The sequence below is a fragment of the Vicugna pacos genome, chromosome 33 (genome assembly GCF_048564905.1).
Source record: "Vicugna pacos chromosome 33, VicPac4, whole genome shotgun sequence".
NCBI lineage: Eukaryota > Metazoa > Chordata > Mammalia > Artiodactyla > Camelidae > Vicugna > Vicugna pacos.
In genome coordinates, this window is record NC_133019.1 from 8,648,406 (window position 1) to 8,658,150 (window position 9,745).

A 9,745-nucleotide genomic window follows, 5' to 3' on the forward strand; every position below is an offset into this window, starting at 1 on the left:
CGTCCATCAGGTTCTTTTCAATCTTGAACGCAGCTTAGCCACATTCTTACAGGATGGGGAAGAAAAATGTCCTGAGTCTGAAAAAAGCCATCTCCTAGAAGAACTTAGAAACACTCAGTGTGCAAGAGATCTTTCTAGAAACCAGCAGTTTATTTGTTCCCTCTGCCGGGGTACTGCTGTCCTCCCCGCGTCTACAGAAGCGACTTCTCATGGTTCAGGTCAGACACGGCAAGTCGTTGAGTCAGCCAGGCTATTCACACACCATGGCCAGGGAATTGTGAGCAGAGCAGAACGAGGCACATGGGTTCTGGGTTTTGGGGTCATAAATGCAGGTTAGGAGCTTTATACCGACTGTGTCTGTCCCTTGACACATTTCCATTTTAAGGTTAAGTAGGTTTAATTACACAGCTCCTTTTTCCATCTTTGCTTCTTTTTGACGTTACATAAGATATTTTAGGAACAGAGAAAGGTTAATGGGCCTATGAAGGGGCCTAGAATTAACTTCCTTAATTAAGCCTCCAGAAGACATCCTTTTCATTTCTTTTAATGACCTGTCTCGGTTAAAAAAGACCCAAAGCTCCCGCGGTTTTGTGCGGGTCCTGCTCGTGTGAGACCTACACGATCCATCACAGGGTCGGAGCTCTGTCTTAGGCGATGCTCCTGATTTGGGCAGCTGCTGTCACCCACAGGGGGGCGGGGTTGATGGGCAGCGAGAAGAAGCATCTGGTCCGTCTTGTGACTTTGGAAAATTCGCCTTTGTGGATTTGGACCCTGAGTCCAGCGTCAGTTTATTTTTAGAAAGTAGATAGATGAATAAGTCCTTCCTCAAATTACGCTCATCAAGTATTTGTAAATTAAACTATAATTTAAAGGTACCTTGCTAGTTAATCAAATTCCTTGCCATGAATCTTCTCTAAAACTCACATTCATACTCTTAATTTCTCTCCTATTGTTTAAGAATTTTTAATACATTTCTCTTAGGTGGGGGTCAGCTATACATTTATTTCTCCCCCTCCTCTTTTTTTTTTTTTCCAAATCAGATCTCTTTGGGGAGCAGGCATCATTGATGAGATTTTTACAAGGCCCATTTCAACATGACCAGAATGCTCCAAATTTAAGGCCACGCCCTGTGTTCCTAAGTCTTTTGGGTTAATTTACCAGTATCTCATTTCCATTTCCTGATATTACTGGAGCAAAATATATATGCTATTAGTATTCCTTCTCTTCCAAGATGACGATAATTCTAGTGGCATTTCTTAATCAGTGAGATGTATCAGAATCTCATTTTAAAATGGTATATCTGTATCCACATCTCCAGGCCACAGCTGGCAGGTTCTGGTTTGGCGAGACGTAGTAGCACAATGAAATCTAACCTGCATTTCTCGGAGTTCCCCAGAGGACACTGACGTGCACCCCCACATATGTGTGTTTGGAAGCGCAGGCTGCTTTACAGGTCCGAGCCCAGGGCAGTGGGTAGCGTCTCCTCCCTCTTGTCCACGTCTTCTCTTCTACCTGGTCACGTAAGTGTCCGAAAGGGGAATTACCGCTGGACAGCTACTTGTGACATTGACCTCAGCTCTGAGCACGAAACAGAGCTTTGTTATTATCTGAACTATACAAACATGAGAGTAAATGAGTGCGCAGTTTATTGAAAGGGCTTGTTAGGGACAAAAATCTTGAATCTGTTCCAGGTGTTTCCACAGATTCTCCCTCCCCGGTAATGGAGTGGTGATGATTTGTGTCTTATTATGAGTGGATACTTCAGTTTGTTAATGGACATCCTGTGTTTTGCGACAAAGAGAATTTACAGAGCCCAGATTGATGTCTAGGGGAATGTCTGCAAAGTGATGCATTCTTGAAAAAGGCACCTTGTCTTTCCTCTTTCCCGAATTCAGGTATCACACCACGTGGATGCCTGCCACCACTCTGTTTTAGTCATGTTACACACCCCGAGTTTCCTTCTTTCCATCAGCATTCAGTATCCATATTAAATTGAGTGGAAAATAAATGACCTCATGGCTGTCTTCTGCTCTCCTCTTCAGGACGGGGCTGGAATTAGCAGATTAATCTGTAAAATAGGATGGCCAGACTGGGAGGTGGCAGGGGGCACGTGGCCTGGGGACAGAGGACGTGCAGATCCATCTCAAAGTTCAGAGCTTATCCTCTGAAGGGTCAGGAAGCCCAGAGAAGTTAAAATCATGGAATCTACAGTAAATAGACCATGATCAGGAGAAACCAGGAAGCAAGAAATGATGGAAGCTTCTCTGTCTCTGTGTCCCTCACCTGTAAAATAATGCAGTGCTTAGTTCATTGGTTTCTTGTGAAGATTAAACTTGTTAATACACGTAAGGCACCCAGGCTGGTGCCTGGAACATAGTTAGGTTGTATTAATGTGTGAACTAGCAGCATTATTACTGTTTTCATCGGTAGAAACTGGGTTCTGAGCCTGAGGAGCTGGGGAGAGGAGGAGCTGGAGGTGGAAGAGAGGATTCAGGTGTATCTTGAGCTCTGAGGAGTTATGCTGAGCTGGAGCTCCTGAAATCTTCCCTGCTTGAGGTCCTAATTACTCTTGGAGGCCAGGTGAGCTGAGCTTGAAGCAGAGGGTCCCATGAACCCCAATATGGGAATATGGGGGAGCAGAGGCTGGGACACAGTTTCTAGAACTGTGTTCTCCAGTTGAGCTCACTTCTTGTCTCTGTTCTTAACATCACCATCAAAATAGTTCTACGACCACCAGGGAGAGTGGCTCGGGTCCATGTTTACTGTCATAGACTGAAAGTCCATGGAAGGTGAGGGCTGGTGCTGCTTGAGGCTGTGATTCTGCTCATCTTTAGATGGCACAGGTGATTAGGTGTTTAATAAGTGATTTGAGGTAGGTCATTTCCCTTTAGGGTCGTGGCAGAGCTAACCTAAGTATTTTGACTACTAACATCAGTTCAATTCCTTAATATCTGTTACTGGAGAATCTCAAAGATTAAGCCACTGAACATATTTTTACTAGATCTAGGGTTGCTGTGTGTTTTTCACAGTTGCCAGAATAAGGTGATAACTATTTTATACGGTGATTATGTTCATTGAATCATTTAATCCATCAGAGATTCATTGAGTGCCGACTGTCGGTTGACAGTGGCACTTAATCCTCAAGGTCCAAGAGAAGGACGTGACGTGGCTCCTGGCTCCAGGGTCTCATAGAGTCATGCAGGGACAGAGACAAGCTAACAAACACTGCAGTTCAGTGAAAGTGCTGGTAAGTGAGCAACTACAAAGTGCTGTTGGGCTCCAAGCGTGAACAAGTCTGCCCCGGAGGTAGAGGGTCATGGCCAAGAAGGGCTTCACAGAGGTGATGAAAAGAACTATGTGGTCTTGAAAGATAAGAAGGGAGTTCTCTGACAGAGAAAGAAACAAAGAATATTCCCAGTAGAGAGACAGCTTGGGCAAAAGGAGAGGCATGGAACACGTGTATTCAGAGGTTGGTATAAAAGTAGGAAAGTGCAAGAAATGGGTTTGGGCCAGTAGAAAAACGCAATTATCACCAAAGACCTTTCTTGAAAAACTTGAAAGTATTGACTTCATCAGAGATCATTAGAGGACTTTAAACAAGAAGATAAGATGATAAGATTTCCCTTTGAGAATGTTCTTCCTGATGAGAGTTTGGAGGATTCAGTGGACAAGAGAAGACTACATGGGGAGACTAGGAATGCAGGTAAGAGACGGTTTTCATGCCCATGTTATAGATAAGGACCTGAGCTAAAGCAGAGCAGTGGGGATAGAGGAGGACTCAGATAAAAAATCATTTAGAGGGAAAATCAAGAGCACTTGGTGGCCAACTGGATGTCTAGAGATGAAGGAGAGGTGCTTTAATGCCAGGTCCATCTACTACTGGTTATCACAGTCCACCATGCACACTCCTCCTCCAAATCCTTAGTGATGATCCAGAGAAAATTCTCTTCCAGCGGCTCTTAGAGGGAAAAAATGGAGGTGATAAACCTGCTGGAGCAAAAAAAAAAAGAATACATTTTAAGGAAGTATGGGATTTTATTGGGGTCTTTTCTTTCTTCATTGAAATGCCCACAGAACCCAGTCATCCAACTCACCGAAACTTTATAGCTGGAGCTAATGGAGAGACCAGAATCACAGCCTTAATCTCTAGATCAGTGCTTCCCAAGTTTAGCGTGCATATGAGTCACCTGGGGATCCTGCTAAAATGCAGATTCTGATTCAGTGGGCCCAGGGTGGGGTTTGGGACTCTGCCCATTTAACAAAGATCTCAGGTGATGCCGATGCACTGGACCTCAATTTGAGCATCGCATCTCCAGGTTATTTCACAGAGAGGGAAATAATGACTCGTTAGTGCAACAGCATGGCAGCAACAACCAGGTATTAGCAAGGAGAATGGCACACATCTCAGACGACGCTGCTGCTCCTGCTGCTGGTGTTCAGAGCTCTCAGATCTTGTCTTGGTGGGACCTCTTGGGAATGGCATCTGTCCCAAGAAGTGGACTGGTAAAGTCATCTACAGTCATACAGAGTGTGAGCCAACAGATGTCCTGGAGTTTGACAATGAGCCACTAGGAGTTTGCCCACCATGCTGCCCCTGGCCTGTCTCACTGAGCAACGAAGTCCTGACTCAAACCTGAAAATAACTCCAACCCACTGGCCTGCAAACAGTCCCACCTAACCAACATGGGATAATGTAGGTTTTGTTAAACGTACCATTGGGTTGAGGAATATTTTGGGGTTAGGTGTTACAAGAAGCTCTTTGTAGCAATTGCAATATTTACATACCTGTCACCAGAGACAAACAAGACTGGAAATTTGTAAACTGCCTTCTTAGCTTTTGAGTCATCACTTGTCCACGTTTGGCCTCTGCTCGCTAACCCTGGAGTGCTTCAGTGACGGTGTGTGTATGTACGTCAGCTCTTCCATTACTAGAGCAGAAGTACTAGGGACCAGGACCAGAAGCCAGGGTTGGTGCGGCCCAGTGGGAGAAGGGCACTGACAAATGGCCTTGAGTGGCTCGAACCCAAGCTGGCCTGCTCAGATTGCCTGAAATAGAGAGGAAATTTTGCTGGGGGAAGACTGCGGCAGGCTCTGACATTGAGTCTGGTATGAGAAAAAGTGCCATCTTGGGAATGAGGAAACTAGTCCCCGCTCAGCAGTAACCGGTTCTGTGATTTTGGAGGCGTTTTGTCTTCCTTGGTCTTGGTTTCTCTCTGAGAAATGAGGACGTAAGCTGGGTCATCGGTCCCCAGACTTTCTTGGCCCAGCCCTGCAGTCCTCCTGGAGGAGCCAAGAGGATCAGGGAGGACGTACCCAAATCTTTCCAACTCTGAGTCATGCGAGTTGGTGGGTCCCCATCTTGTTCTTGACCTTGGTTCTCGGCATCATGGTAACCCTTTTCCAATCTGCAGAAGCGTTCGCATTTGTGAGGCCATTGGCTTAGAGTCTGCACTTTCTACAAGAGTCCTTTCTATACTCATCCCTGATAAAATTATAGAGGATAAAAAGCCTTCACAAAAAATTAGCTCTAATACTCTCCTCAGGAATTCTGTGATCATGGATCACACATGTGGAAAATATATACAAGAAAGCACATTAACTATACAAACATGGTAGCATCCATTGTATCTCCAGGGTCTTAAGAAAATAGATTGATCTTAAGAAAATAGATCGATTTCTGAACAATCAGCTGCAGAATTAATTTTAGTAAACCAAACCAGAATGAACCTACTTTTTGAAAAATGTGTGTATTTGGGCTCCTGGACCATGAGCTGGAGTTATATAGCTTGTACGACCACTACACTGGTCTTTGTCTCAAAATACTTCTAAGCATCCTAGAATCATAGTGATTCATTTAAAAGAGGTTTGCCTGTTTTCATTGCCTCCATTGTGTGTTTCTCTGTGTTAAAATTCTTCCTGTAGACTGCACTGAAAGGATTGTTACTATAGTATTATTTCTCTAACCCTGATTTTCTCAAAGTAGTTATCCTCCAGCAGAATGTAAAGGTGTACAAGCGCTGAAGTGCCCAAGAGCAGAGTTCAAAGTGGCTAGTTAACATACAACTTGTGAACACAATGGAGCATTTCACAAAGGATTTCCCTCTGTAACACTGACAGCAGCACCTTAAGTCAGCAGGCACACTTGTTGAACGACTGAATGACCATTCACTCGTTTATTTTTTTCCATGGAGTTGACCCCATGGCAGAGCTTTGTATGAATTATCGCTTACTTCTTTGGAGAGTTGAAATAAAGCTCTGCTTTTTCCTGATAGCTAAATTCTCATCTTGATTCACTTAGCCAGCTGGGGTTTCATATTTACCTGGCTTTGCAGATCAATCTTCTTTTGGCAAAAGCTATAGACTGTCACTCTACTCTTCTGTTTCCACAATAGGATTCTCCTCCTTGACTCTTCCCTTTGACTACAGAAGAATCATTCAACACAGAGGCTACTGACAAAAAGGGGCATTTGGGTGTGAATAAGGGTAAGTCATCATTAGGTAGTAGAAGCTTGATTCTCAAAAATCTAGGGAATTTTTTTATTGCTCCAAATATATTGGATTATGTTGGCATGTGCAAGTTCATGTGCACAAATCTTGAATTTGTTGATACATTTTTTTTTCATTTTACAAGCAAGTACCTCATTGAACCTTGACATTAGAGGACTGATAAATTGGACTCAGCTTCCCACGGGCTTGAGAGCATCTCCAGAAAATAGCATTATTTTCCTGGGAATTGGCATTTGTCGAACATGGTGTCTGAGCCACTCTCTCCTTCTGAGATGGACCGCTTTCAGTAATGGAATGTGTATCTCTGTAAATAAATTTGCTTTCACTTAAAAAAAAATAAAGCATGGTGTGTAAGAAAGGTGATTTGGTAAGTTATAAAAATTATGGGATTATAGACTCTAGGGAATCTGTCCTGGAACTCAAACGTGAGTGGTTCTGATGTAGGAGAGTGGGGCATGAGAGGAAGGCTGTGTCCCAGGTCTTCCGGAGAGTCCCTGGGATGCTCTCTGCCCAAGCGTGGGTCCTTGGCTTCGCGCAAAAAAAAATTCAAGAGTGAGCCACAGTAGAGTGAGAATACATCTATTCAGAGACAGAGTGCAGGCCTTCTCAGAAGGCCAGAGCAGCCCCAAGGCATGGGGGTGGGGGTTTAGTTTAAAGTGAAAGTAGATGCACACTCCACAGATGGAGCGCGAGCCTTCTCAAAAGGTGAGAGAAAGGCCGCCAGGTGCGGGGTTGTTTTCATGGGCTCGGTAACCTTATGTGCCAACAAGTGGGAGGATGATTTCAACTGCTTTGAGGAAGGGGCTGGGACTCCCAGGAAGTGGGCCATCGCCCACTTTTTTTTGACCTTTTATGATCAGCCTCGGAACTGTCATGGCGCCTGTGGGAGTGCCATTGACCACGCTAATGTATTACATATATTACATATATGAAGCTCAGGGTCGACTGGAAGTCAAATCTCCCACCATCTTGGGTCTAAGCGGGCATGATATTAATAAATACGGCCTAGGCACTGACAAAGCAGATTGAATGCTGGCAGTAGGTCTGGAGCAGAGTCTGGGAGGGCCCGCTGATCCAGACTTCAACCCTTTGGTTGCTATTATGGGATGTCCAGGAGGTCTCAGGGAACAGGCTATGTTGGAAAAGTGGGAGAGGCCGTACTGGGGAGGCCCAAGGTAGTGGGTGCTTACCAGTAGGTCCAGAAGTGTTTCAGCATTTTAATAATCAGGATGGTAGCACCAGTGTATTTCAGCTGACTGTCTGCCTTGAGTCCATGAAGAAATTTTTTCTTTATTATCTTCATTTTTTAAGATGAGGCTGTTATAGCATATTTTCATGATGATGAAAATGACCAGAAGAGAGGGAAAATTTGAAAGTTTGATGATGTAAGAAAACAAGGTGAGAGTTACAGGAGATCCTTGAGTGGGGGAGTGAGGATGGGTGGGGCTAGCGCATAAACCAAAGGGTTGGTTTTGATTGAAATGCATGCTCTTTGTCCCCTGGGATGGGAGGGTGCACAGAGGAGAGAGGAGGCCACAGACGTGCAGTAGCTGCTAAGAGCTGCTGGAGGGCAGGTGGGATTTCTCTCCTGGTTGCTTCCATTTTCTCTGTGAAAGAGAGGAGATTGATGAATGCCTCACGCTTTTCTCTTCCTTGGGATCACTCTGCACCTACATCTTATCTGAGATTTATGTAGGATCCTGGAGAAACCCTGGTCACTAGACCAACTTTTGATTCAGAAGGTGTGTTTCCCACCAGGAGACATCAGCGGCAGAGCTTGGGTTTTGTCTTATTCGGTAGGTGGTGACTGGAGCTCAGTTTCCTTTAGAGCCAGTGTGTTTAGAATGTGGTGAACTCCCCTAGGGCCCTGCTTGGCTATGGAGTGGCCCAGAAAGGAAATGTTTCTTGCCTGGCACAGTGATGTATCCAAGGCCACCACAGAACCTGACTCAGAGTAGATGGGTGTTCAATAAATATTTGTTGAATGACTATAGGAAGGAAGGAAGGAAAGAAGGAAGGACAGAAGGAGGGAGATATTCAGTGTGCATCTAGAGAAGACACTACTAAACTAGCCTAGTTACATACGTTTCTGCTCAGGAGATATACGTCTTGTTTATAACTAACTCCTCTGTTGCATGTTTGGAATTCCAGGATTTTTGCCTCGACTCAGGGATACATCCAAAGTGGCTGCAGGATGGCAGGGCCTGACTGCTTGCCTCTCTCTTCCTCTGGAGTTAATATGATGCTATCTGAGTGCAAAGACACAGACAGGGAGGAATTTAATGCAGATTTAGCCAGGAGTCTAGTGCCACTTCACAAAATATTGATTAGGTGTCTGATTTGCTCTCCCCTGACAATGGGCCAAAGGAACGAACCAATGAGGTGGGCTCCCCTCCAGCTCGTCATGGTCATTCGATAAAGCCAGGCACCCAATGAGGAGCAGCTACCTTTTGATTGGGCGAGAGGCCAGTGAGGGGGGAAACTATCTTAGCAACAGCAGAAAGGATTGCACACGCCCTTGCACACACGCACAAACACAGACGTGACGCTTTCCCACCCTGCTCCAGAGAACGGGGGCTAATTGTGTCTCTTACGGCTTTTGTTCAGCCACCGTCCCAGCTTCCAAAGGACCAGTTTCTGTTCACAGATCACACGACTCACCTGGTTCATTGGCCCATAATCCCTTTTTAATGGAATGAAGGGGCACGGTTCCCCTCTCTCTGCCCCCTCCAACACACATCTTATTAAGAGCCAACTTTGATCTGCAGGTAGATGGAACCGGCTTTGTTCTTGACCCGGGCTGTTCTGATCCCTGTCGGGGAGCCGCCCCCACCACGGCCCTTCCCGACGCCCCGTGCGGATGCGGAAGGAGGCCGGGCCCACTGGCGGCCTGTTGTCCCTGTGCTTCCTGGAGGACTTCCCGAGGCCGTGCCAGCTTCTGTGCCAGTTACTTGCCTTCCAGGCTTCCCCTTCATTGTTCCCTGGCCTTCACACCCAGGGCCCAGGAAAGCTTTCCTGTTTTCAGCGTGACGCTTGGCGGGCCCTCTCGTAGCCGCTGGGTTCCCAACACTGAACATTCTCCTTTGATAAGACTCCCCTCCTCTGGTCTCCACTGGGGTTTTTTGTTTTCTGAGCAGCTGCCCTTATTCCCCCGGTGCCAAGGCCTGGGGGCTGCCTGCTAAGCCATGGTTTCCCCAGATGAGTAGCTGCCGTGGCCGCCTGGCCTCCCTCCTCCACC